A 19014-nucleotide genomic window follows, 5' to 3' on the forward strand; every position below is an offset into this window, starting at 1 on the left:
TTTCCTATTCAATAAACAGTCTCGAATACACTTCACTGTTTACCTTGAATAATTCCTTTTCCACCAATACATTTGCTTGTTTACAACAAACTCGTTACGTTACGGAGAAGTGGAGTTACGTAGCTTCAGACTTCGTTATTTTTTACCGTCGCTTATGTACTGCAGAATGCATAAAAAAGGTTATACATTTTGCCTTGTATGAGATATTGTTGAAACTAATATTTATTTATTTAGACTTCGTTACCTCAAATATACATTTCAAAACATAAGTTATTAGGCAACGGGCGATTTATTTAAGGCAGGAAGAATTAATAATGAAAAGTCATGTCAAATGACACTGAGGGGAACAAGATAAAGGAATAAGAAACCAATATTACATGTAACACTAAAACTAAAGATTTCAATGAATTATATATAATAAATTATGTTTCTCCGCAAATTTCTTGGAAACATCAAAAACAACTAGGTATATTTATGGGAACATTACGGGTTTCATTAATTTCTATTTTGAGATCGTTTTCCACACATTTCATCAGAAATATTTACGATTTCAGTTGATAGATATTTAAAGTTTAATCCAATTGACTTTAATTTTCTATTACGAATTAAAAACATCCAGTCGATATCTCTTATATAGATTTATTTCAAACAACCTTTTAACACTACCTGAGCACTGTAAGCCGGGCTTAACATTTCACGTTTAAGACACTTCAAAAGGCTTACTTGGCAAACTTTGATACGCGAAGCTTTCGTATTGAACGAAGTTCGATCTAAATCAAATTATGTATTTGCTTCAGTTTCGGCTGAGTGTAAGAAACACGTAACTTTGTTCGTAAAACTAAAGTAACGTGAAATGAATATAAACAAAGCTGTCCGGCTGTGTAGACTACTGGTGAACAGAGCTGGTGCTTGCCTCTCTCAACATAACAGGTAATAATTCTATTACAATTAATGAAACACGTAATAATCTTATTACTTAGGTAAAATTAAATAATTGTATTATTTGTGTATGGTAATAAAAGCCTTTTGTTAAACTTTATCTAATTTTATTTTATTTAACCAATTTCTGTAATATAGTAAATCATTTTTCTAAAAATAACTTCATAAAGAAGTTTCAATTCTTACGTGTGTACACTAGTATACGCATACATTTTTTTTATGTACAGTGTTCGTTAATATTAATGTTAATGATAACTGATATACTAGATACAACCAATAACCTAGAAGCTTATCTATGATATGCCTCGATTGTTTTGGACGTACCTTCAGTCCAGAGGCAGCAGGCAGAAATACGAGTCTCTCTATTTCAGTATCCACACATGTCAGAATATTGCGAGTTTTGTAGCGCGAGAGAGAGAGATGAGATTGGAAAATAATTACGAACCCAATACGACAAATGTTTGTATGAGAAATATTTATTATTGTAACGTACAGTATATTAATTTATAAATAAAAATAAATGACATAAATTGTTAGGAATGCAACGGGCTGCCCTATCGCTAACCAGCGGTATCTTCCAGACAACCCTAAATACAGAGGCCAGTATAACCAAATCAACAAAAAAAATTACAAGTAACACTGAAAATTTATGTAAACTTAATCTCAGAAAAAAAAACAATAATAAAATAAACCAAAAACTGAAACCTCACGGTTCATTAATTACAATTATATATATGTTTGATAGTTTAGCACTGAAACTTGTCGTAGTTGCTTGCGCAAGCATTGCAGATTTACGCTATGTCTCTACGCAAACTAGATAATTTAAAAAAAACTAGAAAGCGTACACGACATATTTTATTAATTCTACAATCCATAGAGAAACGGGGCCAAATAAATGATTTTTTAACCTGATACGAGCGTAATTAAAACATATTTTAATTAATAGGAACAAATTCTTTAGAATATATTCATTGGAATTTTCTCATTTTCTATTCTCAATGTATTAAGGAATAAAATGTTATCTCTGGAACCTTTACCTATGATTTGACTGAGATAAAATATTATTATACAAAATAGCAAAAGGCTTATCAACTAGCTGTCTATGAAAGTAAATTATTCGATTACAAATGAAATAAATATATTATGTATTTTTTATTATTTACGCCTGCCTCATTACTATTACATAAAGGTACCTTTATTTTATAAATTGATGTGTAAAGCATACATTACCGTAATAAAAATGTCAGCTAAAAACCGGATGAGCCTACAAAAATGGTGGCAATTAAATATACATTAGGATGAAAATTGTATGTATTCTCGCATTCAGAATTATAATTTGTTATAATGTTTTTAAATGGAGTACGGAAATAGTATTTATCACCTACTAAAACACTTATACTAATAAAGAGATTATTTATTTTTTGTTTGTAATAAACAGCTGGATTAAACAATTTCTATATTAAATGCGGCTAGCCCCGGAAATTCGGTCAAAGCGTTATCCATAGCATCACTCGATGAGTAAACTTTGTAAAATACAATTAGAATTAATGGTAACCAAATTCACTAAATCTTATTTGACTTAATAGATACTGTATTTAAGATACGATAAGATAAGATAATAGATATTTATATATTAACTTATACATACACGCTTTTTCCCGAAGGGGTAGGTAGAAACCACGGATCTCCACTAGCTACGGGCCTGACATCTCTCTTCTTCCATTTCCTGGCAATGTGAGTGTCCGTGATCAGCAATATCACTTTACATCAGGTGAGAATAAAAGGAGTACCATGAATATTGTATTTGATCCAGGTCTGTACGACAAGGCCTACCCACCTCAATTTCACCATCCACGGCTGCCTTGATTATCCTACTTTTTAACCGCATTCATGCTTGCCACATGGCTAAGCCATTTAAGGATTCCCTTTCATATCCATGTCATTACGTCCTTCTTTAACCCATACTGTAAGTAAATTAAAAACTAAACTAACTAAAACTGTAATTAAATCCGGATGGAAATTAAATTTATAAATAGAATTCCTTGAATTGGATCATCGCTGTTAAGGAATTGTTCTTGAATTTTATAAGTAAATGCATAAGAAAGAAACTGAAACCCTTGGTCGTAGCGCGTAATAATTTTATATTCCTTAGAAATCCGAATGTAACTTTTTAAAGGATCTGTCATTAAGGGCAAAGTCTTCCTTCTGAATAAATTTGAGGTTTAATTACCTCACCTTTCTATTCACATACATTTTATATGAAGTAACTGTATCCTTACGATTTTGTATGCGGGTTTTATCTTTCATGTGGGCAATTTGCGTGGTAATTTATTTTAAGGATTTTTTGTACTGAAACAGTGAATTGTAATAGTCTAGACGTGTTTTTGGATGAAAAAATTATACTATAGGTACTTCGTAGAACTGTAGACCGTTACGTAAGACGCGGTGTGGTGATGAGGCTGTCCGGCTCCGCCCAAGATCTAGGAGATGATAACGTAACTATGTTCTACGTGAAAACGCTCTGTGAAGGGTATATAAAAAATAAAATAAATCAAAGGCGCTACAACTTTTTTAGGTCTGTGCCTCAGATTTTTGTATTTGTTTCATTATCATTTGTGTATCTGATGGAGAAGTATCAGCCACACGCCGTAGACTTTTTGTGTCAAAAGTAAGCCGGTTTCCTCAAAATGTTTTCACCGTTCGAGCGAATGTTAAATGATATACAGAAAGTCCATTGGCCGGGCATTGAACCTACGACCTCAGGGATGCGAGTCGCATACTGAAGCCACTATGCCAATACTGCACTACTAAATTATAAACTGAAGCGCAAAATTACAAATTACAAATAACAAAAAATATAAATAATGTTGAATATAATGTAAAATATTTAGTTAATCAAGAACCAGTTTCATTAGTCGCTGTAATTTAATATCGTCGGTTACCTAAAGTGCTTTCGAAACTGTCACGCTTTTGAGTGTATTTGTTAATAAAGCCTTTAATAAAATGTAATATCCGCTACCCTCATTTTTATGAGGGTAGCTCGTTTTCCAATATTCGCTATGTTTACAACATACTTTGTGGAAGAGTTCGTAATTTAAACAACTTAATTAATTACATTTTTGGTTTGAAACGAATTTCTCGATTTTTTTTCTTTCGTAATTATTATTAACTGCAAAGCTTAAATAATAATGTCATAGTCATTCACTAAACTGTGAAACGACATTTTCGAAGCTAACCGTTGCTTTTGCTCCATATTTGTCGATGTTTCTCGAAGCTTCGCAAGCAGATATCAATATTCGGGCACATCAAATGCCTCTGTAAGCTAAATAAACGATCACCTGTAGCACTCAAAACGCCGTTAAACTTTCATTAACGCCTATCCATTTTCCGTTCAATGAAAATTGTCCAAAGAATCGCATCTGTGACATTGACGTACGAGCAATAATGGTCTTTAGATCGGCTACGTTTTATGTAGGATTTAAGATACCTATATGGCGTGGCGATTATTGTTGATAACAAGAGTTACAGACGAGAAAAAATACCTACTTAATATAAATTATATACAACAAAATACAATTATATTAAATAATAGCTGATCCGGCAAACGTCGTTTTGTCATGTATATTATTTCCAGAAAACAGTTTTCTGTTCAATTAAAATAACCTACTATAATAAAAAAGGGGTTGATCGTAGAAGGGTGACAATTAAGGATTGTATGTATTTTTGTATGCTGTATCATAAAAAAATATAAAAAAAATATTTTGTCGTAAAAATAAATCGTTTTTTTTGGAGTGGACGTCCCTTTTCACTTAGGGTATGAAAGATAGATAGTAGCCGATCCTCAGACTGACTGAATATACATTACCAAATTCATAAACATAGGTCGAGCCGTTTCGGAGGAGTATGGGAACAAACATTGTGACACGACAATTTTATATATATTGAGATGTAGCCAAAAATGGAATACATATTATGTACAAAAGGCTTCAAGGATATCTGTATCATGTAATTGAATCATATCTTAAAATAATTTGACAGATATCTTTTCCACATTACCTTTGAAAGTACACAAGACGATACATGGAAATAAAATATTCCGAATTAAATTCTACGACCACACTGATCGTTTCTAGTTATATGAGCGAAACATTGGAAGTCCTTCATAAATCTTTAAATGAAACATCCTTCAGTATAAATAGGTACCTCCTACACAAACGCGTTCTTCGTATCTCAATTAAAATCGATAATCTCTGAAGTTTTACTGACAAGTGCTTATAATTTTTCTGTTATTCGAGATGTACAGTATGTATGTGTAACGTGTAAGTACGCTTTACAGAAGGACGATCTTATAAAATACGAAGAGAATTCTTTGCTTGCGCTGTTACAGCGTGGTTGATCGGAGAAATCTTTTCGACGTACTAACAGTGTTGCGCAAGCGTACTTATTTAACAGTAGACTAGTACTTTTGTATACAAGTCGTATTAATATACGAGTGTTTTACGATACGGACAGCCGAGCGAGCGATATTTTGATTTGAGATGAGAGCACCCCGCTGCAGAACACCCCGACAACAGACGAAAAACAAAACTTAACTCAAAACAAAACTAACAGTTTCTCCCACCTCAGACTAGACCTCACTCTGTGCGCCAGTTTACCTCGGTTTCGATGCGATTTTGATAAGTTAGATTCGCGGTTTTTGCCGTTTGTACATGTACAAAACATTATTACTATTATTTTTTATAGCCTTAACAAAAACATTGGTGGTATTTTGGGTTCCGGAACGTATTTATGACATTTCAATTAATTTCAATGGGGAAAATTCGATACGTACGTTACGGAACGAATTATCGTATACCGCGGTACCACTGAATGTTTAAAAAGCATTATATAGTATACAAATATAATAATTGACACAAAAATTCTTTGCTTTGCGCTATTACAGCGTGATCGATGTAAGAAATGTTTTAGACGTACTAACCGTGTCGCGCAAACGTACTTATGTCATACGTGTCAAGTATTACATTTATATACTATATAATGCGTACTTTCAAAGTTACTGTCAAATAAAGTATATAAATGCTATATTTGACACAAACAAGCTTTGCTATGCGCTATTACAGCGTGATCGATGTAAGAAATGTTTTGGACGTACTGTATCGCTGACGCATACGTTTAAAGAATGAATATAATCTTTAGACAAGTTTTTACTAAGAGGCAATAATACTTATCCACGCAACTTGCGTTGCAATTGTTCTTCGCCTCCATTTATCCATCACCCACTGCCTTGTGTAAAGTATCCATTAAAGAATTCATCTTTTTCTATTGTTAAAAGTGTCTGAGAAAAGAATACTAGACTGACTGACATGACTAGAACTTTTTCGTCGGAAACGGTGGAAATTGTGCGCCTTTCAAACAATTAGTTGTAGCCTATCAATATATTGTTTGTAAAGCGTTATATATTTACAAATCTAACTTTCAATAAAATAAAAACTGTATCAGAATATTTGAAATAACAATAATCCTAATCCCGCTATGCGTTTTTGTTGCGCCGTTGAAATACAAAATGCAGATCTGACAGAAATCCATACAACATCAATGTCGAATGCAGTTTTTCACCTGAAATTTTTAACGTGCACTGGATTTTTAAAATACGAAAATCGCTTTGATTTCGCCGTTATAAGTTTTGAAAGTTTTAAAATCTGCGTATTTTTCGATGCGATTTTTTTACTTTTCAAGGCTCGGCTGAAATTCCCTTAAAGCTTGATGTTGAAAAGTGATTTATATTTCATTCTGAACTGTGAAGTCTGAAAAATTCATAACTCGAATTATTAACTAATTCGAATTAAGATTATGTTGGATTTATTACCTTAAAGTTTGTAGTTTTTTAACCTTGTATTATGAGAAAAGTATGTGTCTTTAACAATCCAAACATATGTACAATGGCCAAGTTTAATTCTGGCATGACTCAGGTACTGGAACTAACACATAGTGCAAGCTTGTACCCTCAGCCACATTCATACGCTCACAGAATTGATGAGTATTTGCATGGGGCAAATACTCATCAATTCACGAATACTTAACAACTTATCTTGTTATTAATACACTAACTACTTTTTCTTTAAAAAAATGTTTTCTAATTGTAATAGTTACCTGAAACCCAGAGGCCAGTGTGGAGACAAGCTTTAGATCAATTTGTTACATTCATATTTCTGTAATGAATAATGTTTTATTATTATTAATTATATTAATGCAAAGTTCAATAGAATATATGAAACTATCCTTCATATATTTTCCAATTTGATGAAAATGAACCTATTTACTGTAATTGTTTAGTAATAATAGTAAGTACGCGAAATTTTATCCTAACGGTAAAAGATGTCTATGGGTGAAGTATATGGCGTACCTTTTACCGTAGCGACCTCCAGGGCATCGTAAAGATTCATGGAGGCCAAAACACCACGTAGTCAACGACTCATAAGGGCCTTTTATGAGCACCTTTTACTCTTTATACGAACGCCTTTATGTTTCCTGGATTTAATCAAGCGTTATGTAATCGCTGTGATTATTTTTAGAGTTGATTGACTTGAAAACTCATATATTGTATGTAATAAATACATATTTGTCATATTCGCAAAATAAATGTTATCGAAATTATGCGTGCCCAAGAAAAGTAGTATTTTATTAAAGTTTGTGTTTGATTTATTCGGTAGTGGGATGATCAATTCTAATCAAGCGTTGTTGAGTGCCTATCGGGATACCTAATCTACTGTTATGTTATACAACTACTAATAAAACATTTTATAACATTATTTTTTATCATATATTTAAGAAAATATGTATTTTATTAAATATATGATAAAAAATAATGTTAAATATCATATTTTAAGAGCATTATATATTTTGAACTTTAATAAATACATTTTCATGCAAAACGTTCGAAATTTTCGAATAATGTTTAAAATTGATAAGCTGAACAAAAGCGAATCTCTGCGAAAGTTATTCAAGTTATATGAATAGGAAATCACAGCTGTGCCAGAATTTCAAATACCATGAAATATTCTAGAACTAATAATCTTCTAGAATATTCTGTTGCGGTCGGGTGGCATTGATTTGAGAAGCCCTAACGTTTTTGCTATGGCTTATGTAAACTTGAAACTTCGCCTTAGGATATGATTCCAGTCTTAACTTTGACTCCCAATGAAAATACAATGCGGTTTCTAGTCTTGGCTAAGTCTTAAATTTCGTAAAGTCTGTGTTATACTGTCAACAGGACTCTAGTATATTATAGAAAAATATATTTTTAATCGAAGACAGGAAATTTATTTCTTGACCAGGAATTTCGTTGGACATTGTATTTTTTAAGGTATCATTAAACATTTGCGATAATGGTGAATAGGCACTAGGCGGTTTTGTTGAATAAACCGCCAATAAGTGACCTCTAATTAGCTTGTGTACCAACCCCGCGAATCGAACCCACGAGTTGTACACGACGAACTTTGACGTGATTGAAATCACCTAAACAATTGTGATCAAACGGTTCGCTTCAAAAGATCCTAATATCCATGAAATCACCCATTTTACACGAGAAACTCTTCAAACCAAGCAAGGACTTTACAAGTATAATGAACGTTGTGTGAATATGCAGATCGATGTCTCTAAGATCAAAGGAAGTCTGTGGTTTTAACCGTGCGCTCGTATGACCTGTTAAATTTGGCGAAGATTAGTTGGATCACTAGTGATAAAAAGTTCTTATTATGAAATATTCGAAATTCAAATATCTAGCTTCTAACGTAATAATGTCATGTCCTTATGACTATAGATTTGATATAATTGGGGTTAATTGTAATTTAAATTTCAGGGCTGAAACGTTCGAATTTTAAATGCGTTAGTCCAGTTTTATGTAGCTTCACAAGCAATCAAAGATGACTAAGCATTGACAATTTGAGACGCTCTTCACGGCAATTTGATGCTTGAATAAGCAATAAATCTTACACCTTCTAACCAGATTAGGGACGCCTAAAAATAATTTTACATAAGTGTTCGATGTTAACTCATCCCATCTATCCTTATAACTAGGGTTTCCTGGAAGGAATCATTTGTTAGCGACAAAGGCTACTAGCGTATCCTTAAAACAATATCGTGTTTGTGTTTTGTTATTGTGCAATGAAGTGTGAACAAAGAAATACCAATTAGAAATTATTCTGGAAGTCTTCAGATCAATTCTCGACGAAGTTTTGAGGTCCTTTTGTGCTGTTCACTTATACATACTAATAATAGACCTAACTAAATACTTACTAAACATCTAACAACGCTTAGCCAAAGGACAAGAAAGACAGGAAAGGTCTAAAGATCAGCTCGATCCTTGAATGTCAAATAAATCAATGAGATTATGTGGGCGTACTCCGTAAGGACCACTTGACATGGCTCCTTTCCACTTGGCTCAAACCCAGTATAACTAATGTAATCGTTTTCCAATTCCAAACGGCAATACTAACGTGGTCTGTCCTCGTCTTTGTTATCATTGTTTGCTATTGCCAATTGAACCTTAAAATTGCGTTTCTAGGTTCCTAGGGACCGAACCCTTGCTTCGCCAGGTAGCAGTGACCAAGGTCGAATTGTATATGACTTTATATATTTTCCAGGTTAATAGAGCTTTTTTATTCAATATATTAAAAAAAGAAGGACTCAAAGGACCACCAACAAAAGAAGCGAGACACATAGAAGTAACGCTTCTTCTTCTCTTTCTTATCTCTAAACATAATTACGAAGAATTGATCATCTTCACAACAGTGTTCTCTCATCCCAGGTCGTAGGTTAGATCCCGGCTGTGAATTAATGAGTTTACTTTTCTCATTCCCAAAGCCGACGGCGTGCTCGGCAGGAGTTTTGTTAGTATTTACGTATAGCTAAATGTTAGTAGTAATGTGTTAGTCGCCTATGGAAATGCCCCTCTTGGATGGAGGCCTCCTCCAACCCTTTCCAGATGTCTCTCATATTGCCAATAGTCAGCCAGTTGAAATATACTGAATAAATTTATTGAAAACGAAAGGATAATGCGATGTAATTTCAATTTCAATTTGAAAGAAGTTAACGTAAAAATTGCTAAATTAAAAATAAATTTTAATTAACCCCTATTACTGAAACGGGTATTGCAAACGTTGCAATCGGTTCAATAACTATCTTTTTAAAGTGAATTTAACTGTAATTTTATGCGGGTTATTCGACAATTAACATCGAAAAAAGATTTCGATTCTTTAACGAAATATTTTAACAATTTTATACAATATTAATTAGGAAGTTTTATGTGTTTCATTAAATGTTGTTTGTTTAAATTTCTTGAATCTATTGGAATTTCTCTACATTTCTAATCAACAGGATATTTTGAATTTTTATAAAATTACTTATTTATCACATTTCACACATCTCTTTCTTAAACAGCTGTAACAATAGCATATCAGCCAACTCTTCTAAAATCTTCATCTTATCTCTATACACGCATATCCCGGCCGTAGCGGAGACCTGGTAATATATTTTCAAATGACAATATATGGATGTCCACCCCGTGGAAGTCATGATTATTACCAATTTTGTTTTAACCTGCACGCTAGTGAAAGCTAGCCTTCAAAATGGCGGCCATCGGGTTATACTAATGAAATTTTATACGTTCCTTTCATGGACTGGGAAAGAATTTGCCGTCAGATTGATTACCAGAACTGTTGCATTCAAAGTAATAATGAAACAACCTTATTTAGAGGGGCACTTATATTTTCGCAAAAGTTTTTGGGAAATTGTTACAATTCCAGCGAAATGTTGTCATTTATCAAGAAAGTTATCCGGAACGTCTTCCCTGGAACAAATAGCGCGTATATTTATAAAATACCGCCTCGCCATTGAGATATTACTTATAAGTTTGCAAGGAATATAAAATATGTGCAAACAGATAATTGTATTGCGATGAAAATTGGATCAAGTTTTGTGGATTTGTGAGCGTGTGACTCTCATCCCTGAGGTCGGAGGTTCGATCCCCAGCTGTGCACTTTCTATGTACGCATTTAAAATTCGCTCGAACGGTGAAGGAAAACATCGTGAGGAAACCGGCTTGCCTTAGACCCAAAAAGTCGTCGGCGTGCGTCAGGCACAGAAGGCTGATCACCTACTTGTCTATTAGATTAACAAATGATCATGAAACAGATACAGAAACCTTGACGTACACCGTTCTATAAATAAATAAATAACATTATCACAGTAGTGACATTCGTGAAACGCTTTGTTTGTATCAGTACAAACCCAAGTTTTTATAGAATTTTCGACATCCGGCCGTTAAAGGCAATAACGATATCTCCTTGAGATGTCTTAAAAATGTATGAAAAATATAAATGTCCACATCTTGATTTGAAGCCTTCACATCGTATTCAATATGAAGGCGTATTATTGCGAGACAGCTGTCATCCTTTAACGACATGCATGTCGAAGAAATATCGGAAAACGTTCCCGATTTGAAGAATGTTCTTGTAAATTCGAAATGTGTTGTAAAATAACTGCGCAGTCGAGAATTTTATTTAACAGTCTTTTGTATAGTTTTAGAGTTATTTAGGTAAAAAATTGTAAATAAGCATTTGATTTGTACACGCGTGTGATCATTTGGGCTCGCGAGTGCGTTGCCGGCCTTTTTAGAATTGGTACGCACTTTATTAGATTTTAGATTTCTCATAAGGATTAATAATAAAAATTTGGTATTTGTTCATTATTGTATTTTAATATCAAATGGGTGTTTGTTTGGGTATTTTACTCTTAGTTAACGTTACTTATTGTTATTTACAATTATTTGTGTTCTGTAGTATGGAGCCCTTGTGGGTAGCCTCCTCCTGAAGTTTCCATTTAGATCTGTTTTATTGTTTTTATAGAACAGGGGGCAAACGGGCTCAGAGGGCTCGCGAGTGCGTTGTCAGCCTTTTAAGAATTGCTACGCTCTTTTATGGAAGGAAGAAATTCGTCTTAAAACATTTCACGCAATTAATCGATTTGTTTCGTAGACGGGGTACCAACGTTATCGCAGAGATTACACCTGACAAACGGTCCTTGTGTCACACATCTTGTAATCCGCTTACAATTAAAGAGATCCGGTAACACATGGCGCCGATAAGCTAAATATGTGTCAAAACAGAAATCTATATTATTTCTTTCGTAATCCTACTGCTTATATAAATTATATAATATATAACAAAAAACGATTATACTAAAGATAGCCAAAGATGGAATACGTAATATTTACTAAAAGGTTCAAACATTTACAAAAAAAAAAATTATTCAATAATGAGTGATATTCTTAATACTCCTTTCAATCATATTTCGCGATAACTTTTGTTATTATTGGTCGTTTAATATTGGTCGTTGTATGTCCAAGCTGCGCGAACCACAACTGTTTTTTTTTTTATAGTTGGGTCACTTTTTTAATTATAAAGAGTGTTTGGTTGACTGTGCTTATTACAAGAACTGGGGCGAAAATTATTGATTGTTATCATTACGGTAATCAAATATTTGATCTTGCCGAAAAAAAATTAAAATGCAGAAATAGATGACTGCCCAGGCCAACATTATAGGCCCATCGACTACGTTGTCTGGTGCCTCACCTTGACGCATGGACCAAGATCGGGCGATGAAGTAGGTTTACCTGAGTCTTTCTAGTGGTCGTCACCATTAGGTTGCCCTAGGTACCGCTGTACCTACACAGTTGAGAAAGTCCTGCAGCAGCTGAAAGGCAATTGGGAGGTGGCAAACACTTGAAGATTCTCATTTCGGTGACACTTTGAGTCGCAGAGCCAACGGAGTTAGTGTGAGTCAACTATTTGTTCTGAACTCCACTAGATAGAATTAGTGTAAATGTCTTGAACTTACTAAGAGGAGCTATTAAGTGCAAATTAATTAAGCGGTCGTTTATCAACATTTTAACTGAAGTTTACTCGACAGTAATGACCGAATAAACGTAGGGTCACAGATTAATACGCCCACTGCACATGTTCCACATTTGGTTTTTAATCGGCAGATGTTTTTTATAACGCTGTAAATCTCTATATATATATATCTACAATTCTCGTGTCACAATGATCGTTCCCATACTCCTCCAAAACGGCTCGACTGATGCTTATGAATTTTTTATGCATATTCAGTAAGTCGGAGAATCGGATCCTATCTATCTTTCAACACCTTTTTTGCTGATTATTACACCATGCTATATTATTGTGCAATACTTAAAGAATTAATAAAGCAATTAGTTTATGACAATATAAATCGGGACTTAGAAATATGGTTAAAATGCAACAGATGTTATAAACAATTTCATTTCGGCTTACACCGGCTGGCGAATTGTGACAAATTGTGGGACGGCTAGCTTGAAGTTTCAAGATTGTTCGGTTTTAAGAAAGAAAGAAAGAAAGTAGCAAAAATTTCAAGAAACTTTTATGAGACTCTAGTTTTGTTAGAGGTAAAGTTGTTTGTTGTTAATTTAATAAAATAAGTGTAATTGAACGAGTACGGATTTTATGAGTGATAAATTATTAAATACACGTAAATATTTTATGTTTTCTATTTATTTTAATGCAAGTGACAATGTATATTTGTATAGAGGTGAAGAATTAACATTTTTTCATAGAATTAATTTTATTAGATAGGTGGCGCTTTAAGTTAAGTACCGCTCAAGGACACCCACAACAGTTGTGGTAGTGGTACGCTCTTCTCTTAAGGGTCCTAAGTAAGGGTTTGGAAACTCCATATAGCCTATCGTCCAGTATATATATATATATATATATATATATATATATTATAGTATATATATTATAGTATATATATGTATGACATACATAGCATTTCACCCACTCTCAATAACGACAAAAATTGAGTAATAAAGTACTTTTGAACTTGCTAAAATTAGTGAAAACTATGCAGCTGTTTGTCTGTCTGTCGCTTTCTTATGCTAGCCCACGATAAACTCGACTGTCGGCATCATGCATACGAACTTTATAAGAAATTTGTTCTTTGGTTTAAAAATTGGGATGGCTTGTACGTGTAGACTGTTGTTGACCATGACGTGTAGTCATGTCATGGATTATCTATACGTTTTTCTGCCTCCATTTAACGACAACTCTCTATAACGCCATAAAATGTTTGAGCTTACACTGTATCTGGAATTTCAGCTGTAATAAAAAGGCGTTGTGCGTGGCAAGAAGTGTCTTAAAAAGTGCTCGTGGAAAGCTAGACCTCAAGGTGGTATTAAATTTTTTTCAGACGGTCTAATTAACAATGAGAACTGCCAACATAAAGGTTCAATATAACACGAAACGTGCCGAAATCAAACTCTATGTTATCAAACCAAATCCGACAGCGCTCTTAATATTTAAGTATTTCGCTCCCAAATTTTCCCCCGTAATTTGGGCGAACACCTGAAGTCAATACACCTTATCTTGACTTTCCTTTTCATTAAACATTCACGCATTTTCACCGGCAAATTCACTTCGAAGAAACTAACTGTGAAGATAATCTTTACTGAAGGTAAAGGCTTTTGTAATTCAGTATAAAATTCCTTTAGAAGACAATCACCGGTTTAGCTAATAGAAATACAGATAAGATAATAAATTTGGCCATTGAAGACATTTTGGATATATAAATATAATTGGTTAACTTGCAATAAAAATTACACAAACATTTCATTTGTACAAACCGAAGAATATTCTATAAAACTGAGGTATGAGGACTGAACAAGAAAACAATTTCGTAAAAATCAACCAATATTGACATAGACCGCGTTAATAGAAACATTTTGTTAGACTACTGATATCAAACTGTTGTGTCAAGCTGGTGAATAAGTCTCTAGGTGACTATGCTATGCTAAGTTATGTAAATAAAAAAAATTAAGATTATATGAAATAAGTTTAATTCAAAGACAATATTATTTAAAATTGCTTGTTCAGTAACGGTATATATTAGGTCCTTACGATTTATGAAATTGGCGTTTTGTCGTACTGGCCACTTTGACCTCAAATACCTCCACTTTGGTTAGGAATTTCAAATTCAAATTTGTACGGCTATTTACTCATGTATTTGTGCTTCGATGACCCTCATTCATTTGTTTTTTTCTGTTTGCGTCACTCATTTTACAAAATGGAAAACTTAAAGTATCGCATTATTTACGAGTACGAGTTCAAAAGAAAACACAGTTCGGTTTTGGTTCCAACGTTTTCGTTCTGGAAATTTCGACCTGCAGAACAAGCCCCGTGGACGGCCTGAGATCCAAGTTGATAATGAAGTATTGAAGGCTATTGTGGAAGCGGATCCATCGCAAACCACGTCCGAGTTAGCTGCAGGCTGCGGTGCTAGTGATAAAACTGTTTTAATTCACTTGAAGCAAATTGGGAAGATTAAAAAGCTTGAGGGGTGAATACGTCACGGATTGTCTGAAGCAAACCGGCAAACGCGCGTCGACTGCTGCGTTACATTACTGAACCGGCACAATAATGAAGGTATTTTAAACCGAATCATTACCTGTGATGAAAAATGGATTCTTTACGATAATCGGAAGCGCTCAGCTCAATGGTTGGATCCTGGCCAGCCAGCCAAATCCTGGCCCAAGCGAAAATTAACCCCAAAAAAGTTACTTGTAGGCGTTTGGTGGACTACTGCCGGTATTGTGCATTGCAGTTTTCTCAAATCTGGCCAGACTATTACGGCTGATGTCTATTGTCAGCAATTGCAAACAATGATGGAAAAGCTAGCGGCTAAACAACCTAGGCTGGTCAATCGCTCCACGCCACTGCTACTTCACGACAACGCTAGACCACACACTGCACAACAGACGGCTACCAAATTAGAAGAGCTTCAATTGGAATGTCTAAGACATCCTCCGTACTCCCTGGACCTCGCTCCAACAGATTACCATTTTTATCGAAATTTGGACAACTTCTTGCAAGGGAAAAAATTTAACTCTGATGAGGCAGTCCAAATCGCCTTCACAGATTTTATTGATTCCCGTCCGACTGGTTTTTTTTAAGAAAGGGATCAATGAACTACCTATAAGATGGCAAAAGTGCATAGAAAACAATGGTTCATACTTTGATTAATTAAATATATTATATTTAAAAATATTCGACTTTTTGTTCCTCCCATACAAAACGCCAATTTCATATGTAAGGACCTAATATTAACAAATAGAAACGTACAGTCTAATTTTGGAGAGTAATGCAATTTTGCTAAGGTATCTGACGTCGCAGACCCCATATGATACATATTTTTTTAATGTTAGGCAAACGGGCAGGAGGCTCACCTAATGTTAAGTGATACCGCCGCCCATGGACACTCACATTGCCAGAAGGCGTTAGCAGCCTTCTAAGAGTTAGTTCGCTCCTATCTTGAAGGATCCTAAGTTGAATTGGTTCAGAAATGCTTCAGTGGGCAGCTGGTTCCACATAGTGGTGGTGTACGGAAGCTACCTTTAAAAAGTTGCTTCAGTTGTGGAGCGAAGGAAGTCGAGGTGATACGGGTGGTATTTTGTATTCTACCTTGACGTCCGATAATGAAACTCAGCTGCAGATATTGGACCGAACAACTCCTCTGAACACTCTCCATGGTAAATGCAGTAGAATGTTCAGAGAGACTTCACATCTCTACGCAACGCCAAACATCTGTTTAAGTCATTGTTCTTTAGATCTTTTTAGTGTACCTTACTCCGGGCCCTTAGCTCAATAATTTCATCACTATACAGATTTGAAATAAATACTGTGCTAAAAAATATAGTAGGAAAATGTAGAATTTGTATTGGTCCTTCGAAACAGACAATACATAAACTTTTAAACGCATTCCTTTTTGCAGATTTATATTGTCATCCCGAATCCGTAGACGACCCATAAGTGCTCAGTAATGGCACACCTTCCCGATTCCAATTTCCCCAATAGCGCGAGCTGTTTCTGCCAATAGCAATTTCCATTCAATCGATCAAGTTCAATAAGATTAAAACATCGTCGACTCTCAATTAGTGACTTTCAGTTTGTCTGTGAAAACGCTTCGTTAACTGTCGAAGCGCGAATGCTGGTAAACGAGTCGCAGCAACTTATAACTGTAAGAATATATTACACTATATACATATAGGTACTAACTGACAGTACGATCTGTCAGATGTATAACGATAGAAGCTCGGAGCTTTGATGTATTTCATCTTTAACAACTTTCTTCGTAACGAAATTTTTTACTAACGATTAATATTACTTATACCTCTTCTAACAATCTTAAACAACATCTTCTCAACCTATGCTGAAACGGAAAGTATTCTTATTTTTTAACAATGGTTTAGTTATAAAATGTAAGTGTTATGTAAAAATTAACATGTCAAACGGAAGAGACTAGCTGCCCACAGCACAGGGAATCCTAGTGTGGGGATGGGTAAACTTTAAGATACATACTAAACATCCTTTTTTTATTATGTATAATAACGTTTTTTCTTTCTTTTCTTATTTATTATTCAAAACTTACGCCTAACAAATAAATGAAGCTTTTAAATTAAATCGTAAATACATAGACGAGACACTTAAATCCTACTTGTCACGTGGAACGACAACAAAATGGTTGCGTTATTAAGAATGGCATATTTGCTGTCAAGATGTCTTCTACAAATAAAAAGTAATATTTTATTTTACAGTCATAGTAACTCCAAGGTCTGTAACATACCAAATTTTCTTCAATTCAGCATAAATTTGGTAAAAAAATTATTTTGCAGTTAATGTCTTCATTTTTATGCATAAAAACATGTTGGATTACTAATATATGCACTTCCACTCAACTCGGGGTCATTCATCGGTTAATAGTAACCCATAACCTCACTTATCAGCTGTTTATTGGTAATATAAGTTACGTGGAAGCATTTAATGAGATCGATGCATGATTAAATTTAATGACATGACATAAAATGAGTGTATTATTTAATTAAATTTAGCCCTGATGTTTAATTTGTCATATCGATCCGTTTTAAATTGCTTGACCTGTTTAGGTATATTTTTTAATCAATTGCGCGTATTGGCAATCCCGTAGCCGTAAGGCTACGAACGAATCTGTGGTGTGGTGTTGTTTAAGTCTAATTTAACAACTAAACTGTTACCCTAAGATACACCAATTTTTATAGTTATTAGTCATACAATCAAAGAAAAAAAGAAATAATAAAAGCCTTTTATTTCAGACACTGTGTGTTCTTTTTTGGCAAAGACAAATTTCTGCATTAAATTCAATTAACCATATTCAATAAAGTAACTATTAAAATGGGAATTATTTGCTGTAATATAAATCCCATTATAATAGTTACTTTATTAAATACGATTAATTAAATTTAATGCAGAAATAGAAGGCCTATATTGTATAATATACAAAATGTTGGGTTTATGGTAAAAAGAACTTAAGATTTCACACTTGAAAAAAAATAAAACATTTGTAACTAGAATACGCTCGACCGGAATATTAAAAGTCTGGAAATGTTCAAAGTAGACGCTGAAAAATTCACGCGATTTTTTAAGCTATGACTCATAAGAATTCATTACGTAAAAATTGTGAGAATCTTAAATAAATGAATACTCTGTATGCTTATTGTGCAATTCAACTTAAAGATCACTGTCGTGTAATGATTTTAGGGGGGGAATTTTTAAAGGCAAGGCCTTGCCTTTATAGCGTTGGCGAGTATTTTGACGATAACTTTGACAACAAATATAAATAAACAATTATTATTAGTATATTATGTTTATGTTTTTATTATATGACTTTATGAATTTATATTAATTAATATGACATTTGCAGCTTATGGCTGAATGTGCAGATTTTTAAAATTGTTCGATCAAAATGTACTACTTTCTTGAAAATAAATGATTTATATATAAGCATTCCTACAGCTACTCATTAAACAATATTCAAACAATTACATTATACACAAAAGCCAAAAAGGAATACACATTCAAACATAAACATAAAGCACAGTTTTACCTACTTATACAAAAAAAATATAACAAAGTACACGTTCATATTAAATTCTAAATTATAAGTACAAAGATT

At 33.7% G+C, this 19014-nt stretch overlaps 1 protein-coding gene across 2 annotated transcripts in view; it reads left to right on the forward strand.

Moving 5' to 3' along the window:
- Positions 1 to 19014, forward strand: part of LOC123712955 (beta-1,4-N-acetylgalactosaminyltransferase bre-4-like) — a 112766-nt gene that overhangs the window by 43971 nt on the left and 49781 nt on the right. Inside the window, exon 1 of one of the 2 annotated variants that reach the window (XM_045666368.1) lies at positions 2632 to 2710. The exons of the other annotated variant lie outside the window; for it this stretch is intronic. The gene's annotated coding sequence lies outside the window, so the exon portion shown is untranslated. Of the gene's footprint in view, positions 1 to 2631; positions 2711 to 19014 lie in introns of those variants that run through there. 2 annotated transcript variants of the gene reach the window in all.

Source organism: Pieris brassicae, chromosome 8, assembly GCF_905147105.1.
Source record: "Pieris brassicae chromosome 8, ilPieBrab1.1, whole genome shotgun sequence".
NCBI classification, from domain to species: Eukaryota; Metazoa; Arthropoda; class Insecta; order Lepidoptera; family Pieridae; genus Pieris; species Pieris brassicae.